The sequence below is a fragment of the Staurois parvus genome, unplaced genomic scaffold (assembly GCF_062004578.1).
Source record: "Staurois parvus isolate SC_StPar_1 unplaced genomic scaffold, SC_StPar_1.0 ptg000086l, whole genome shotgun sequence".
NCBI lineage: Eukaryota > Metazoa > Chordata > Amphibia > Anura > Ranidae > Staurois > Staurois parvus.
In genome coordinates, this window is record NW_028317882.1 from 5,959,024 (window position 1) to 5,977,226 (window position 18,203).

Consider the following 18,203-nt stretch of genomic DNA (forward strand, 5'->3'; position numbering starts at 1 on the left):
AAATAAAATAAAAAGCATCACGGACAGTACTCAATTGTTTCTGTCTACATAAATGAATAAAAGCTATTGTTCGCACCCCTGTATATGTGTTAAATGGTTTGTCTCAACCCTCTATTTGCCACTTTTACTAGATAGCATGGTCTGTTAAAGTGTTGGCCAGATCAACCATTGAAAATAAAGAATATAAAGTCTAAAAAAAGACAACAAATGCAACCACCCCATTTAAGGCGTAACTAATCCCCCTTATTTACAGCCAAGGAAGCTGCCATCTCAGCCTCTGATCTGCAGTTGCTGTGATCCTACGCAAGTGATCAGTTATGACACCAGCCATTTGGTGGCTTGACAGTTCAGTTCAGAGAGTATTAGAAACTGACAGTTATCATTCACGGCATGCCTTAAATGTAACTGGTTTTAGAAACAAAGCAATGTATTTAGTTCCACTTTAAGATTTGGAAAAGTTCTATAATACATTTCTGCTTTTGGGTTGAATATCACTTTAAATTATAGGAAGAATGATAACTAGACCCTCGTGCAGCTGTTATTTATAGACTGCTCTGATGCCATCATAATTCTAACAAATAGATGACTTTATTGTTAACCAAAAGTTTGGGCTGAGTTCTTGCTTCCTGCTATTGCTACAATACAGCTCAGATGTTGCCAATGCACATAGCAAAGCAGAGTTGTGATGTATCCAAGGGCAACAAAAATAAACAACCCTCGCTAGTTGATCTAAAGAGGCTGTGGAAAACACAGGATGAAGCCAGGAAGTCACACTAAAAAAGGGGCAGGAGGTTGTGCTAAACATATAAATAATAACATACTGTAGTATCACCAATACACACTCTAAACCTGAAATGAAGAGGACAGAAAGATCATATTGATAAACCAAAGAAGATTGCTCCCCAATTACTGTAAACAAATTTCAAGGGGCTGCCAGGAAAAATTTGTGACTACCGGAAAGCTCTTTGTCAAAGTGAGCTCCCAGCTGAATGGAACAGGTGTGGGAAATAAGAGGACATCTGCTCATTTGGGTGGCAGGAAAATAAAAAAAGCTTTCTAAATCAATAGGATGTACTGCGGAAAGTGTCTAATTTCTGCTCCTATGAACTTTACTCTTGCATGGCTCAGATCAGTAGAAAGTAACTGCATCAGCAATCAGTATGATGTGCTCTCATTAAGGCCTAGTTTATACCTGCATCTGGGGGAGGGGGCAGTAAAAACAGGTGGCCAAGCTGCGTTTTTACCACTTCCACAGCTGCTAAGGCAACTATACCAGTGGGTGCGATGCTTTGCAAATATTATCCCACTGTCACATTCAGTAGATGCCCGCTGAACAGGACCTATTCAAGTAAGTGGGACCGTTCCCCAACCAGAGGGAGAATGTCACAAGCACATCGAGGATCACCAATATGGGTCCAAACGTTTTAATAAACACTTGCATTCCCCAACCACCTCACAACTGCATGCAATGCACAAGGTTGCAGCATAGCAGTACAAGCTTTTAGGGATTAAAACAGGCAGTGAGGAGGCAACTTAACTTCTCCTCGCCGCCTGTATAGAATAAGAAAGATAGTGAGCGCTCCTTTAAAAATAGCTGCTAAAACACCAAAAAGGTACCAATATAAAACCTTCAAATAAACCAATAAAATGTGGGTGTAGCGCTAAATATAAATATAATAAATATATGATAAACAAATGACCAATGAGGGGATAGCCTGTAAAAATGTATAAATAAGTCTGCTAGTACAGTTGAAATATATAAAATCCCAGGATAGTGAAATCAGCAGCAGATAGACTTGTGACACCAACCAATAGTTAAAGTGCACACTCACCGGAAGCGCATGGGTAATGCACATATAATATATTAACCACCAAGGTAACTGTGGGTAGGCAGGATAGATAGGTGAACTTCCTTCTATGGTGTAGTCATCAAGCCTTGAGAAATGATAGAAATCTGCTGGATCCAGAGGTCCCCTTAAGGATGGATTAGGTGCTCAGCCTGAGTACAGGGCTCCTTTTCCTCTGGTAGTGGTAAATCTATCCAAGCATTGACCACAAGGGCCAGCTCGCCTTATAAATCTCTCCACGATCCCAGAGAATAGACCTCGTCCTGGCAGAGATGTTGCATAAGATCCTTCCCAATAACACTCTCAGGTCACATTCCCATCAGAGCCATGTCATTAAAAACCAAAGCTCGATTCTGTTAAGATGATAAACCAGCTAAATACGCTTGTGCTCCTCACCGCCTGCTCACTGCCCCCTGAAGAGTGGGCATTCGAATGGCCGCTCCTCATAAGGCTACCACTAGCGTAAATGATCCCTAAGAGCTGGTTTACACCACATGCAGCCAAACACGTTAATAAAAACACACTATGAACCAGGGGCGGACTGACCATTTGGAAACTCGGGCACTGCCCGAGGGCCCAGGTCAGTAGGGGGCAACATGAGATGCCCCTGGTACCTTTTTAATATGCTTTTTTGAGTTAGGGCAAGGACACAGGGGCCCCATGATCCCCTATTGACCGGGGGGCCCCATGAGTTGTCAGTCCGCCCCTGCTATGAACACATATGCAAGATAAACTAATGTATTTCAGTAAGCCTACTTTACACCATTGTGATGCTTTAAAAATGCTTTTTTTTTTAAACACAAAAACATTAAAAGGATAAAGGACTTCCCCTTTGGGAACATGTTACATATTCCACCTATTTTTAGGGTTCCCACTCCTGCAGCCACTTCCCAATCCTCTGACTCCCTGTGATAGGAGTCGGGGATCTTCTCCCCGATCTCGCTGTCAAAATTTAAAAAAAAAAAAAAAAAAAAAAAACGCAACCATGTGGGGCTCCGCCCATCTGGCCGCATCCTTGATTCTCAGAGTTCTGGGAGTTGGAAAACCACAAGTACCGACTGCCTTTGCAGCTGTCCGCTTGTAGTTCTCAATGAACTGCTCAGGGCGCTGTTGAGCACTCTGGTAGTCCACTGATTCTTCCTGTCGTGTAACTGCCTGCCTGTACAAGGTATGAGCAGACAGCTTACCCCGACAGTCCACAGGAGACCTGCATTTGACCCTTGATCCACTGATCACGGGTGCAATGCTTTGCTGGCTGCTAGCAAAAAAAAAAAACCAAAAAAAAAAAAAACACTTTTTTACCTGCAAAAAGATTTGCATTTATTATTTTTCTTTTTACAAAGGTGAACTTATCCATTAAAGATGGGTTGCACCGATAACAGCGCCAATACTAAGCATTTGCACCAGGACTGGTACAAATGCTTCGATACCTGAAACCAATAACTATGCGGTGCGATTTGAGCCCACATAAAATTAATGGGCTCAAATTGCACCGCAAAGAATCGCATGGGAATTGAAATGAAATTGTATTACTTCAGCTAAAGTAGTAATGTGATTCCTGTCTGAATCACATGCGATTTCCCTGTGGGTGCGGTCAGGGGCGGACTGACAACTCATGGGGGCCCCAGGCAATAGGGGATCATAAGGCCCCTGTGTCCTTGCCCAAACTCAAAAAAGCCTATGAAAAAAGGTACCAGGGGCATCTCATGGGGCCCCCTACTGACCCCAGGCCCTCGGGCAGTGCCCGAGTTTCCAAATGGTCAGTCCACCCCTAGGTACAGTGCAATTTGCACTGAGATTTGAGCCATTCATTTTGTATGACTCAAATTGCACTGCAACCACAGGAAAACTGCGTGATTCTGACATTAAATGCACTTAATTCCTGTTAAAATCACAAGCGATTCATTGCAGTGCGATTTGAGCCCATTCATTTTGTATGGGCCCAAATCGCATGGCAAAGGTATCAGTAATCCCCCCCCCATCCTACTTGGTGGCGAGTTCTGTACATTTCGGATACTGGCCCACCTAGGGGATCCAGCATTGTCCAGCTGGGATCCTCTCCTCTTCTGGTAGAGTTCTGTCCAGTGTGCACAATGTTTTGGTGTAACGTCATTGAGAGACTGCCAGGTGTTCTGGGTTTAGCCAACACGCTTCCTGATGATGCCCCGCTTCCTCCATCTTTACTAAATGAAAGGCTTTGCCTCCTGAGATATGCAACGTGCATGACCCAGAAGGCAAAGGGAGGACAGCCTATGCGAATGATGTGCAAGTGGAGGAAGGCCGGAAAATTTTAAATAAAATAAAAAAGGGAGCACTATCTGTACAGAGGAATCATGTTTTAGAGGGTGAAGATCCGCTTTACCCCTGGTTCACATATATGTGGCCGTGCGTGCCGCGTTTTGCGTGGGCATGAGAGCCCTTTCATTTGAATGGACTTCCGTGCCCGTGACACGCAAGCAAGAAGTCCCTGCACTCGGTTCCCAGTACGGTTGAGTTTTCCAGTGTGGGCGACGTGCCATTAGAACTAATGGCACCCGCCCGTGGGTCCACATTCCTTTGTGCGGGTGGTGCGCAGATTTTCGCGCAGATCCGCAGCCGCACCACCCGCACATATGTGAACCTAGCCTTAAAAAGGAGCAAACCACAAAAGCATGCAAATAAATAATGCCTAAAAAACACTCTGCAAACACACCACAAATGTGCTGCAAATGCATTTCAAATGCCTGTAAATGTGTGTGGAGAACTGCACCCTGAACAATGGGATTGTAGTGTAAACAGGCTCTAAAGAAGATCATGTATTGGAATTCGATTTCCCCAATAGGACACAACAGATTTGTCTGTGTGTGACAAAACAAATTCCATAGAAGGATGCCCAACATCACAAAGGACATGTGATGTAGTCTCACATTTTTTTCCCCTTCTTAAGCTGGCCATACATTATACAATTTCCTTTAGATTTACCTTTAACAATGTAGTGCAAGGGCTCGTCTGACTGCATACAAATTGAAAGTGTTTAGGTTTGACCTCCTATTTGGTTTTGGTAATTCTAAAAGGAAAATTGTATGGTGTATGGCCAGCCTTAGGCCTCCTTTAACACAGTTTTATTACCTGTTAATCCTGTCAGTAGATCTGTTATTTTTAAACTTCTTATACCAGGACAACAATGCTGTTGGTCCTGCACAGCAGTGTTGTCACCCTGGGGACACAGTAATCTTACGGTGGCCATACACACTTGCATAAATTATTTATTTGTCTCCTCATAGGAATAATCAATCTATAGTTGAAAACCCATTTGATCAACATGGCAAGCACGAAGAAGTGAATTCGATCGAAAGTTAAGATAGAAGATAACAACTACCCAAGATCATCTGATTAAGCAGAAATAAATTAAGGCACTGCCTCCGATACAAAAAAAAAAGAGAAAAAAAAAAAAAAAGGGGGGGAGGGGCTCACTCAGGTTGAGCCTTTTCACCTTTCCCATTCTTCCAAAGTCTCTGACAGTATCCATCTCTAATGCTCACCATGCATAACAATCTGCCCATACATTTAACTTTAGATGTACCAAAATCATGCAATGCGAGAATGTATTTACTAGTTGCTAGAGCTATAGGAAATGGTGCAATCAGATTGTGTCATCTCAAAGGAGAATAAAACTAAACAATGAAATGCATTTGTAGAAAATCAGCTCATCCTCTTCACTAGCTGATGGTAGATCTACAGGAGTTTACAACATGTATGGTGAGCCTATTGGGGACCATACACCACACAATATAACTGTACAATCTCTTATAGCCGTACCATCAACTCTAAAATGTGAGGGCCAGCACACTGAATACATAGTGAACGGATTGATTTTGATTGCCCACATATTACAAGTTTGATTGCCCACATGTCACAAGTTTTGTAACTTTTAACCTGGGTTCACATATGTGAGATTTGTAAAGTAAAAAAAAAAATCCAGTGTGGTTTTTAGAGGTTCATCTGCAATTACAATGCAAATTGTTAAAGTGTATGACATTAGAAATCACACCTGAAACGGGCTGAAAATCATACCGGACTCTTTTCTAAACTGCACTGTGGTCAGCCTGCACATTTGTGAACTGGCTGCATAGGAAAGGATTTTGGTCCAAGTCATGCAAATTGGATTTGGTTCAAAATGCAACCAATTTGCATAAATATGAAGAGGAGATTGTGTGTTTAGATTAGAAAATGTATGGTCACACTATACAATCAGATTGGATACTCTCTGTACAGTTCCCAAAGCTATGTAACAGGAGATCAAACCAAAACATTCTATTCCCTTAGTATCCTATCAGCCAGACCCCTGTACTACATAGTTGTCAGTAGATGCAAGGGTCACCCTACAATCAACTTTAGATTTACCAAAACTATGTACTATGAGGACCTATCTATCCTAGCCAAACAGGCCCTTATAGTACATAGTTGTTTGTAGATCTAAAGGAGATTGTACAGACTACAATGTATATGATGAGCCTAAAGGAGAATGTACAATCGGACTACAATGTGTATGATGAGCCTAAAGGAGAATGTACAATCGGACTACAATGTGTATGATGAGCCTAAAGGAGAGGGTACAGACTACAATGTGTATGATGAGCCTAAGGGAGAGGGTACAATCAGACTGTAATGTGTACGACGAGCTTAAAGGAGAGGGTACAATCAGACTGTAATGTATATGATGAGCTTAAAGGAGAGGGTACAATTGGACTACAATGTGTATGAGCCTAAAGGAGAAGGTACAATCAGACTGTAATGAGTATAATGAGCCTAAAGGAGAGGGTACAATCAGACTGCAATGTGTATGATGAGCCTAAGAGAGAGGGTACAATCAGACTGTAATGTGTATGATGAGCCTAAAGGAGAGGGTACAGACTACAATGTGTATGATGAGCCTAAGGGAGAGGGTACAATCAGACTGTAATGTGTATGATGAGCCTAAAGGAGAGGGTACAGACTACAATGTGTAGGATGAGCCTAAGGGAGAGGGTACAATCAGACTGTAATGTGTATGATGAGCCTAAAGGAGAGGGTACAGACTACAATGTGTATGATGAGCCTAAGGGAGAGGGTACAAATCAGACTGTAATGTGTATGATGAGCCTAAGGGAGAGGGTACAATCAGACTGTAATGTGTATGATGAGCCTAAGGGAGAGGGTACAATCAGACTGTAATGTGTATGATGAGCCTAAGGGAGAGGGTACAATCAGACTGTAATGTGTATGATGAGCCTACAGGAGATTGTACAATCCTACTACAATGTGTATGATGAGCCTAAAAAAGGGTACAATCAGACTGCAATGATTATGAGCCTAAGGGAGATTGTACAGACTGTAATGTGTATAATGAGCCTACAGATTGAACAATCAGATTGTCTAGTGTATGATGAGCCTCACAACAAACTGTTGACAAGTCCTGTAAACCTTAACAAGGGAGTGAGGTCGGGGTGACCCTGAGAAAGGGATCTGAGAGGTGAGATCATAGAATGGCCGATGATCAGGGAGTTTCCTATCTGTATAAAGCACACCGGAGATGTGAGATCGGTATAAACATATATCCTCGCTGCTATGGCAACCACTAAACTTCAGCAGCACTTTAAAAGTTCCCTTCTACCTATTGGTTAATGAAGCTTCCTTCCCTGTCCAGGCCATGGCTAAGTGGAAGCAGCTGCTGCTGGCTGGTGATTAATATCAGAGAGATGTATATATGTAGAGATGACTAGATAGGACATCCGGCGGCAGAAAGGTTTCATAGGCAGAAAGCGGCCGAGCACTTCTTCCTCTCCTCCATTCCTCCTATCTACTTCCTTCACCCCAGCTCCCTGCCCTCCCAACCTTGTGGCAGGCTGGGCTGTACGGGTGAGCGCTTCACCTGCGTCCGGCTGGATGCCTGCTGATGTGAAAGTTGTGGCCCCGCGGTCTCCGGGCTGCTCCTCCGGCCACTGCTGATCGTGTGTCTCCGGTTGGCAAGTAACAGTCTCCACGGCTACAGTCACTATGGCGCCGGGGGTCTCGAGGCAACAGTTGCTATCCTCTCCCTCTGACGTCACCCACGCCTTTTTCCCTGCCCACTTCTCCGTCCCGTTGCCTCCTCATTGGCTCCTCGAGACGTGACGACAAGACGTTCGTCAAATAGCTGGGAGCCTGTAAAGGGGCGCCCCTCCCGGCGCTCACCCTGCTCTCGGTATCAGTCTCCTTGACAAGAAAAAAGGGCGGGGCTAAGGTCTCGGCGCCGGCAGTGGCGCGCAGCGGCGATTGGCTGTGGGTGGGGGAAGGGCGGTTACTAGGGCAACCGCCAAACTCCGTGCGAGCTGAAGCGCCGAATTATTGTGCTGCTCCGCGCCGTTTGGGAAGTGACTGGTGAGGGTAATTCTCCGGCCTGCGCTCGTTACAATAGGCCGTGTGAGGAGAGGAGTTGGGTATGACGTAGTTAGCTGTCCTATCCCTCTGCTCTGTGCTAGTACAGGCTGTGGTAGTCACCTCATCATACTTTCACGTACTCGGGCTCACGGTGAGGCCTAGCCTTGTTATGGAGTCAAATACTGCTGTGTCTTTCTACTCGGCTATCCCTTTTTTTTTTTTTTTTTTCAGTTTGTACTTTTTACCTTTTTTAGTCCTTGTGGGCACTGGGCGTTTTTAAATCGCTGGTAGTGTTAGCTGTCTAAAGTCATGTTAGAAGTCCAAGTTTTTCTGCATTTCTATTTTTTGTGTTTTTGCATTAGCATTTAGCTGTGTTTGTTTCTTAGCTTTTTTTTTTTTTTTTTCACAGAAAAATAATTTTTTTTGCTAAACAAAATGCCAGTTTGCCATGGTTTCCAGCATTTCTGCAGCTAAAAAACTCGTCCCCTCTAGTTCTGGGGATTTTTTTTTTTTCCAACCAAAAACCACCCCTGCCAAAACCGTTGATTAATCCCTTGGCTCCAGTGCCTCCCCGCCCTTTAAGTGATTCAGAAGCTGGGGGGGGTGGGGTTTAGGGTCATGTGACTGCCGTGACATTCAGTCACATGATCGGGAAAGGTCTTGATCGACAGAGGAGATTGGGGCCTTTCCGTGAGTACCAGACGTGTGCTCTCAGAACGTGGTTTTTTTTTTTTTTTTAATAGAACGCAAATGTGCGGCCGCTCGGCCTCTAGGCCCAGACACCAGGAGGCCACACATTTTAATTCGTCCAGCACCAAGAGGTTAAAGCCTGTGTGTGCATGGACACATAGGATAACCTGCTGGGGAGTTTACTGGCTGTAGAAAAACCCGCCAAAAACAGCAGCTGTAAAAACATCCAGTAGGCATGAGCACTTAACCACTTGCCCTCCAGAGGTTTTACCCCCCCCCGACCAGGCCATTTTTTGTGATACGGCGCTCTCTTACTTTAACTGACAATTGCGCAGTCATGCAGCAGTGCACCCAAATTAAATTTGCATCCTTTTTTTTTTTCTCAGGAATAGAGATTTCTTTAAGTGATATTTGATCACCTGTGTTTTTTTTGTGTTTTTTTTTTATGGTGGATATTCTGCCACTGGGGGGAACTGGCTTGATGTCACTGACATCTCCATTGATACCAATACAGTGATCAGTGCTAAAATAAAGCACTGACACTACTAATGGCACTGGGCAGGAAGGGGTTAACATCAGGGGGCGCTTAGAGGGTTAACTGTGTGCAGGGAATGTTTTACTAGGGGGCCGGATGTGTGTGCTTCACTGTAATCGCACTGCTGTGGATGGCTGTGCTGTGCGCAGCCATCCACAGCAGTGTGCCCGAGCTGACGGAGGAGGATTGTTAAGTAAACAAAACAGTCCTCCCCATCGGAAAACCTGCTGGGGCCCAGAGATTGACAGCCGTGAATAGCGGCGCAGGTAGGTCTCACGTGCGCCCCCTACCCGGAATTGCAAAATCGCATATACATGTGATTTTGCGCACCCGTGCCACCTTATAGCAGTATTTTCCATGCACACATAGGTTAAAGACTGTGTTCATGGACACAGGATAACATGCTGGGAAGTTTACTGGCTGTAGAAAAAAACAGCAGCTGTAAAAATGTCTAGTGTACATGAGGACTTGACCACTTGCCCTCCAGAGGATTTACCCCCCTTCCTGACCAGGCCAATTTTTGTGATACGGCACTGCGTTACTTTAACTGACAATTGCGCTTAAAATGGAATTTACGTCTTTTTTTTTTTCTCACAAATTTATTTCAGCTATACTATGCAGAGCCATACAAAGCAGTGTGCAGGAGCTGACGGGAGAGATCTGTATTGTTTACATACAGGTCTCTCCCCCTTCGGGAATCCTCAGATCGCTGAGTGCCAGCGGGGAATCACCTGCGGAGACCCGGTGATTGACAGCTGAGGCTGAGAATGGCGGTGCGGGTAGGGCGCGCGCCCCCTACCCAGAACTGCAAAATGTATACATACATGTGATTTTTGTGCACCCGTGCCACCCTGTAGCAGTATTTCTGCTATAGGGTGGCGCGGAAGTTGTCCCAGGAAAAGTGGTTTCCTGGGCCAACATTGGCATAGTGGTAGTAACTACCACATGTATACCATCATAGGTGCCAGGAAATGAGAATTATGAGGTAAGTATGATACAATTTTTCCTTATAAAACACTAAAGTGGGTAAACACTATGGGAAAAAAAAAATCTGAAGAAAAAAAGAAGGCACGATTCATTTTCGTATGGTCTGTACACAACTTTCAACACCCAATTCAGACTTTCCAAATGAAAATTTCCGAAGGAAATACAAGTACAGAACTAACAATTTTAATTTCACGCCAGTTCACGCTGCATGCGTTTTCAGTGTGCATTTTTTTCTGCAGCCAAAATGCACATAAAGTAGGTTATAGGGTTGTCAATGTCATAGTTCACATCAGTGCTTACAGTTCCAGTTAAAAAAACATGCCGCATTTTTTTTCTGCACAGAACTGTACTGGAACGCACCAAATACACACTAGAATGTACGTCCCTAGTTAATTTTTTTTCCCCTCTTTTTCTTCCATTTAAATAACGTCAAAAACGCACCAGAAGGAGACAAACGCAAATCTGGACTGGACTAGTGTGAACCGGCCCTTAGTGTGTACTGTTTATGTATGGTTTTTGTACGAGAAAAATCAGATACGAAAGACTGCAGATTAGAAACAAACAACAAAAAAAAGCCTTTGTTGTACAAGAATTTTTGTATAATTAGTAACTGCCTCAGTTTCAACCTGCTATGAAACATAAAGGAACACCAGATTATCTTTCGTCTAATTTTCTTAGTTTTTACTGGGCTTGTGTACTGATTCACAATGATGTGAATTCTATGCGGATTAGATCCAATCAGAAAGGCATTGATTTGTCATTGGAAAAAAATAGTTTGCTATGAAAAGCTGTTCACATCTTTGTGCGATTCTGATCTGCTTAAAAAAAGGGTCATGTGCAGGTTTCGTGCAAATTTTGTTGACAGCTGTGCCAAATCCCATCAGAAATTGAGTTAATTTGCATTAGAATTACACCTGTCACAATGGAAATTGCATCAGATTCATACTGTATCAGTGCGAACCTAGCTTAAGGCTACTTTCGTACTGATCCGCTGCAAAAATACAGCAAAAACCCATTGGCGTTTTGTACTGTGCTTTTGCAGCACTTTCTGTCTGTTTTTAAAGGACATGTGACTTAAAAACTGCTCCAAACACGCTTCCCAGAGGCGCTTTTCAGGCAGTTTCCATTGATTTCAATGGGAATAGGTGTTTCTGGGACTTTTTTTTTTTTTTTTAAACGCACCAAACATGCCCCAAAGATGCTGCAAACAGGAGTTTTTACACTGCACAGCAAGCACAACACCTGAGTGTGAAAACATACATAGATATACAGTTAGATCCATATATATTTGGACACAGGCACAAGTTTAGATTTTTTTCAGATATTTACCAAAACATATTCAATCTATAGTTATATAATGGATATTGGCTAAAAGTGCACATGCTCAGGCTTAATTTGAAGGTATGTACACCCAAATTGGAGGAAGCGTTTAGGAATTACAGCTCTTAAGAATAGCCCCCCCTTTTTCAAGGGACCGAAGGTAATTGGACAATTGAATTAAAAGCTGTTTAATGGCCAGGTGTGGGCTACTCCATTATTTCTTCATTAATTAAGCAGGTAAAAGGTCTGGAGTTGATTCTAAGTGTGGTATTTGGATTCTATTGCTGTGAATCGACTGTACATCATGCGTTCAAATAAGCTGTCCATGCAAGTAAAACTGGCCATTGTAAGGCATCAAAAATGAAAAAAAACAATCAGAGAGATAGCAGCAACATTAGGAGTGCCCAAATCAATAGTTTGGTACATTCTGAGGAAAGAAGAACGCAGTGGTGAGTTCAGCAACATAAATAGGCATGGACGTCTATGGAAGACAACAGTGGTGGATCATCGCAGGATCCTCTCTATGGTAAAGAAAAACCCATTCGCAACATCGGGAAGGAAAGTGTGGAGAAGGCTTGGAACAGCTCATGATCCAAAACACAGAACGTCATCTGTAAAACATGGTGGAGGCAGTGTGATGGCATGGCTTCCAGTGGCACTGGGTCATTGGTGTTTATTGATGATATGACAGAAGCAGCTGGATGAATTCTGCAGTGTTTAGAGATATACTGTCAGCCCAGATTCAGCCAAATGCAGCAAAGTTGATTGGATGATGCTTCATCAGTATGGATGGACAATTATCCAAAATACACTGCAAAAGCAACCCAGGAGCTTTTGAAGAAAAAGTGGAATATTCTGAAACAGCCGAGTCAATCACCTGAGCTCAACCCAATTGAGCATGCATTTCACTTGCTGAAGGCAAAACTAAAGGCAGAAAGACCCACAAACAAAAGAACTGAAGGCAGCTGCAGTTACAGCCTGGTGTAGCAATTGTGCATACAAAGATGGGCACGATCCTCCATCTTGTATCACTCTCTCCTAGACAAATCCCCCCCTCCCTCTCTGTTGAGTGACATGTGGTCCCTGGATGCTGAGTTCAAAAAGGCATCAAGGCCCAGCGGGAGAGCTCATGGTTATAAACCCCAATTAGCCTGGCCCCTGTATGTCTGCAAGACTCTTGCTGGAAAAGGATCGTAAAGCCATAAACCAAGCCCTTCACTGAGCTTCAAAGGCATTCCAGATAAACCGTAAAACAGACATCACATTCAAAATCCATTTTGCCCTATGATTTCATATCTTGGGAAAAAAAAAGACTTACATAAAAACCAGGCATATATTCAGACCGGTCACTTTAATACAAGTCGTCTGATATATTACACCCCCTAGCTGACATCTACAGGAGAGCAGAAATTGATATCTCCTTAACCGTCCCAGCAGGTATGTCCTATTTCATATCTAGACGTTCGGCAGGTGATTCTGCAGATTAATCTACTCGTGGATAGAATGTGACGTATCCAGGGAAAGTTATTGCCCTAGTATCAACTTGGGAGGGATTTTGGTTCTAGCTTGGGTCTCCGCCTGCAACACTCGCCCAAATGAGGAGATTGGTTCTCTGCTTCAGGGAGACACCCTGCTGAGTTCCTAGAAAAGTTAAGCTGAGTTGAAGAAGCTCCCTTTTAACATCGGAACTAACTTTGGGAGATAAGGCCCTTTTGCTCTGACACTTGAAAGCTGCTTAAACCAAGGCTGACGGCAAGTACTTTATCTCTCTAAACTTCTTTCTGTTATCTCTTTGCTGTGTTATTGCTCTCTGTATATTTTTATATATATATTGGCTACATCTTTTCTGAAAATATTTTTATTGCACCCTTTTGACCTTTTTAGTAATCTTACTTTCTGAAAGTGTTGAACTGTTTCTAAAGCTCTTTAATGCAAACTAAGAACCCCTGTCTCTGAAGAGTGCTACTGTGTGTGTTTAAACCTCAATATACCCTGCCTGCGGTGACAGTGGTATACAGACGATTATTCAACATCATAGTGTTATTGCTGATATTGCTGAGTTTCCTCTTTCTCTGTACAAAAAGTAGGTGGTGGCAGTGTGAAGGGTTAATTGCGTAATTAACCTGACCCAGTAACAATCGCTCCCAGGCTGCAAGTACACAGATTGCGGTTCATTAGCTGGAAAATCTTTGCGCAGGGTGCAGCTGGGCGTGGCATTGTTATGCATGTGACAGCGCGGTTTTAGATTGGCTAGTCCTTCGGTCACGAGTTTGGTGAGAAGGGCTGGGGTCTGACGCCGTGATCGTCACATATTGGCTGGCAGCGTGCTTGGGATAGTTGCATTAGAGCTTCGGTGCATTGTTAGGAATTAGCTCTGCACTGAAGGATTGTAACTTTTTGTGGAAACAGTCCTTAGAGACAAGCGGTGCATATTTTTTATATATATATATATATATATATATATATATATATATATATATATATATATATATAGCAACAGCTCCTTCCTTTTTCTGCTTTCTATTTTACCTTTGCTTGCAATTTTATGCCTGGTGAAGCAGAATACAGGAAAATGAGCAAAAGTGATTTGAGTACAGGATGTATGTCACGAGGAATTGACGTTGGTCGCAAATCTCGTGCAGATTTGATTTGTGACCTACTGGAGCATGATAGCCGAGCAGACCAGAATTCGGGGGAACTTGACCATGAAGGGGTTCCCGCTAACTCCAATCCCAGTGGCTCAGAGACGACCTCGCAGGATGTGCATACAGAGACTGACACTGGAGTATCATCGAATGTTATCTACACACCACAGCCTGAGCAGGCCAGCACCGGAATGCCTGTAACCAGCAGACTCTCCTCAGATGCAGGAAGCCCTGAAACGCATCAAGGAGGTGGATCCTATGGCATACCTGCGGTTCCTTGAACGCCAGGCTGACAGAGAAGCTGCAGAACGCCAGGCTGAGAGAGGAACGCCAGGCTGAAAGCAGCTGAGAGAGAGGCGGTGCAGAGCGAAGCTGACCATCGACATGAACTGGAGATGAGGCTCCAGCAGCAGCGACAGGTTCAGAACCTCGGGTCCCTAGAGCACAGGGATGCCTCTCTGGCCGTGGGCACAGCAGCCAAGTTTCCAGTGATGGAAAAAGATAATGACATTGACGTGTATTTACTGTCATTTGAAAAAACTTGCCATCAGTACCATCTTCCCCAAGCACAATGGGCTTGATACTTGACACCAGGGCTACGAGGCAAGGCCCTGGATGCGTTTGTCAAATTGCTAGAGAGGCAGGAAGACTATTACGAAGCTCAGAAAGTAACATGACCCTGGAAGTGTACCACAAGCGGTTTAGGTCCTTGCAAAAGGGACCTGGGGACTCTTACACGGATGTGGCCAGTCGCTAACGCACCACATTCCGGCAGTGGACTAAAGGACTGAAAGCTGACTCCTACGAGTCTCTGGAGGATCTCATGATACGAGATCAGCTCCTGCATATCTGCCCAGCAGACGTCAGACAGTTTGTCTTGGAGAGAGAACCAGCATCTGCTAAAGCTACAGCCGATCTGGCAGATACCTATGCCCACACGCAAGTGTCTGACCTTTGCAAGGCTCCTCTAAATGGCTGGAAAGGAGGGAAATCACCCATAGCAACCCCTCCTACGCCAGTGAGTCAAGCTTCCCCCTCACCCAACACCTGCAATACTTGGGGCCAAGCCATCCCTGCCTGACAACTGCAGATGTTACACCTGTGGAAAATCCGGACAACTCAGAACGCAGTGTCCTGAGCAGAAGCAGATGACATTAGCCGGCCAGCAACTCTTCAGTGCTGTTTTTCTGCAGGAAGATGCGGGTAACCCCAGCCAACTTGCAGCCAGACACTGTGGGCAACCAGTCTGTAACTAGTTTCCGTGACACCGGGGCAGAAGTTACCTTGATCCGACCAGAGGTGATTGAGCAAAGGAACCTCATCCCAGGAAAGTTCCTTACCCTCACTGGAGTTGGGGGAACCCGTTCACGCATACCCTGTGCAAAGGTATTCATTGATTTAGGGTGCAGGAAGGGGGATGAAATTCCCACACCTGTTCTGTTGGGTGCTGATATAGGCACTCTTGTTTCCTATTATGCCCCTGCCAAGAACACCATGGAGGCCCCCCTGGAATTCTCTGGACATGCCAAGGTACTGTGTGCAGATGTTGGGGTAATGTCTGGGCAGTCTGTGGATGGATGGAGGGGGCAGGGAATGGAGTGGGGTTGCAAGATTCTCCATTAGCTGGAGAACAAGAGGAAATCCCCTTGCATGGGGAGGTAATTAACTCCTGTGTCATTGATGTTGCAAACGTAACTGTTGATGATAATGATGCATTTTCATTGTTGGGGGTCACCCACAGTGTGGTGAAGTGGGCAGAGGTACAATCTCTGGGTGCTGAGCAAAGGGATGGTCTGGATAGGCCTTTTCCTTGCTCCGGCTCAGAGGATGCTACCTTGATAACCGCCCAGCCGTTGTCCTTGCATGATACTCAACAGCTGGCTGGTACTTGTAGTCCCAAGGCAGCACTGAGGAGTGATCAAACTGTGGACTTCAGCAGGCTAGCTGTGAGCTTCCCTGCTGAGAAAGATAAACAATGGCTTGACTGGGACAGTGAAATGAATGGTCTACCAGCAGGGGGCTTGGGGACTGAAAGAGTGTCACCTGATCTTGCCTGTCAGTGTATGGGGAACATCTGTAGCCAGGGATGAAACTTCAAACTACTTTTGGCTTAGATTTGCTCCCCGAACACCAGGCAAATGTATGTCGTGAACAATGACAGCACACCTGGATTGGAAGTGCGAGGGGGCCCCAAGGAAGTTGATAGCCGGCCCTCAGAAAGGAAACTTCGGCTTTCAGCTCCAATCACCTTTCCTTTCCATTCAGGTACAGAAGCTGCTGGCAAGGCCTATGGTAGATGGTGTCTGGGCTCAGGGAAACCCGGGGAGAGCTCACTGTGCTGTTCATTACACTTACGGTAACGCCTTTTCCAGGAGTCTTTCAGGACAGCACCGGTTACCCACCCTCTGTTGTATGGTTTTTCAAAAGATACATTTTGTGTTTTTGGTGTCTTATGTTGTGTCTCCCCAGGTGAACGGAGGTGCTTAAGCGTGAACTGAGGTCAGAGGGGAGTGACAGGTGTTTTATTTTGGGTGGAGGCGTTTCCTCAGGTGGGGAGGAGCCGAGGTCTCTCAAGGTGCTGTCCTGAAAGACTCCTGGAAAAAGGGGTTACCGTAAGTGTAACTGCTTTTTTTTTTTTTTTTTTTTTTTTTTTTTTTCTTCTTCCATTTACCCCTGTGATTGGGCGAAGCTTGGTAAGGTTACAATGCCCTGCCCACCATTGCCGCCTCCCGGGAACACGGAACATGGTAATTTGTTTTTCTTACATGCAGCGGGCAGTGATTGGTGTGCCGGCGGCTCACACAGTCCAGCTCCACTCTGCATACAGCTGACAAAGTGACCTCTATCAGCCGATGCAATGACAGCAGATGACGATCAGTGATCGAACCAGAGCTACAAAGGCAGGAATGGCATCTTGCATCCCACGAAGGGTAAGCATCACTGCTCAGCAGCAGTGCATTTGACACAATAAGGGCAGCAGGCGTGATTGAGGGAATGAACTGGATGTCAATTTCAAGCCATGTTTCCTATCACTGCCTAATGAATACTGTGGACACAGTGTTACCCTCAGAGCTATTAAGATCTCTGTCCTGGGGGCTCATGGATAGACTAATGTAGTAGCATCCTAGTCAGCTAGGGGAAGCTCTAGCTTTAATTGTTAGTGAGGAGGGCTGAGTAGCAGCCTGGGTGTGATAGCCAGGTGGGTCAAACTGTCAGAGCGGAGAGGCTCTGCAGGCCAGCTCTCTGGAACTTTTACAAATAAATATCAAAGTGTGGCATGCATTTGTATTTGGCCCCCTTTACTCTGATACCCCTAACTAAAATCTAGTGGAACCAATTGCCTTCGGAAGTCACTTAATGTGAAGCCCTCCGAGGTTGGTTAGAGAACATTAGTGAACAAACATCATCATGAAGGCCAAGGAACATACCAGACAGGTCAGGGATAAAGTTGTGGAGAAGTTTAAAGCAGTGTTAGGGTATAAAAAAATATCCCAAGCTTTGAACATCTACCGAAGCACAGTTCAATCCATCATCCGAAAAGGGAAAGAGTATGGTACAACTGCAAACCTACCAAGACATGGCCGTCCACCTAAAGCAGAGAAGCCGCCAAGAGGCTCATGGTAACTCTGGAGGAGCTGCAGGGATCCACAGCTCAGGTGGGAGAATCTGTCCACAGGACAACTATTAGATGTGCACAAATCTGGCCTTTATGGATAAGTGGCAAGAAGAAAGTTATTGTTGAAAGAAAGCCAAAAGAAGTCCCGTTTTGAGTTTGTGAGAATGTGGGGGATACAGTAAACG

General features: G+C 44.7%; 1 protein-coding gene across 2 annotated transcripts in view; it reads right to left on the reverse strand.

The window, feature by feature from the left end:
• Window positions 1-8,049, reverse strand: part of RFX2 (regulatory factor X2) — a 75,703-nt gene extending 67,654 nt beyond the window's left edge. Inside the window, exon 1 of one of the 2 annotated variants that reach the window (XM_089669999.1) lies at window positions 7,738-8,049. The gene's annotated coding sequence lies outside the window, so the exon portion shown is untranslated. The remainder of the gene's footprint in view (window positions 1-7,737) is intronic. The other variant, XM_089670001.1, reaches the window with a different exon arrangement.
• Between the last annotated feature and the right edge of the window lie 10,154 nt (window positions 8,050-18,203).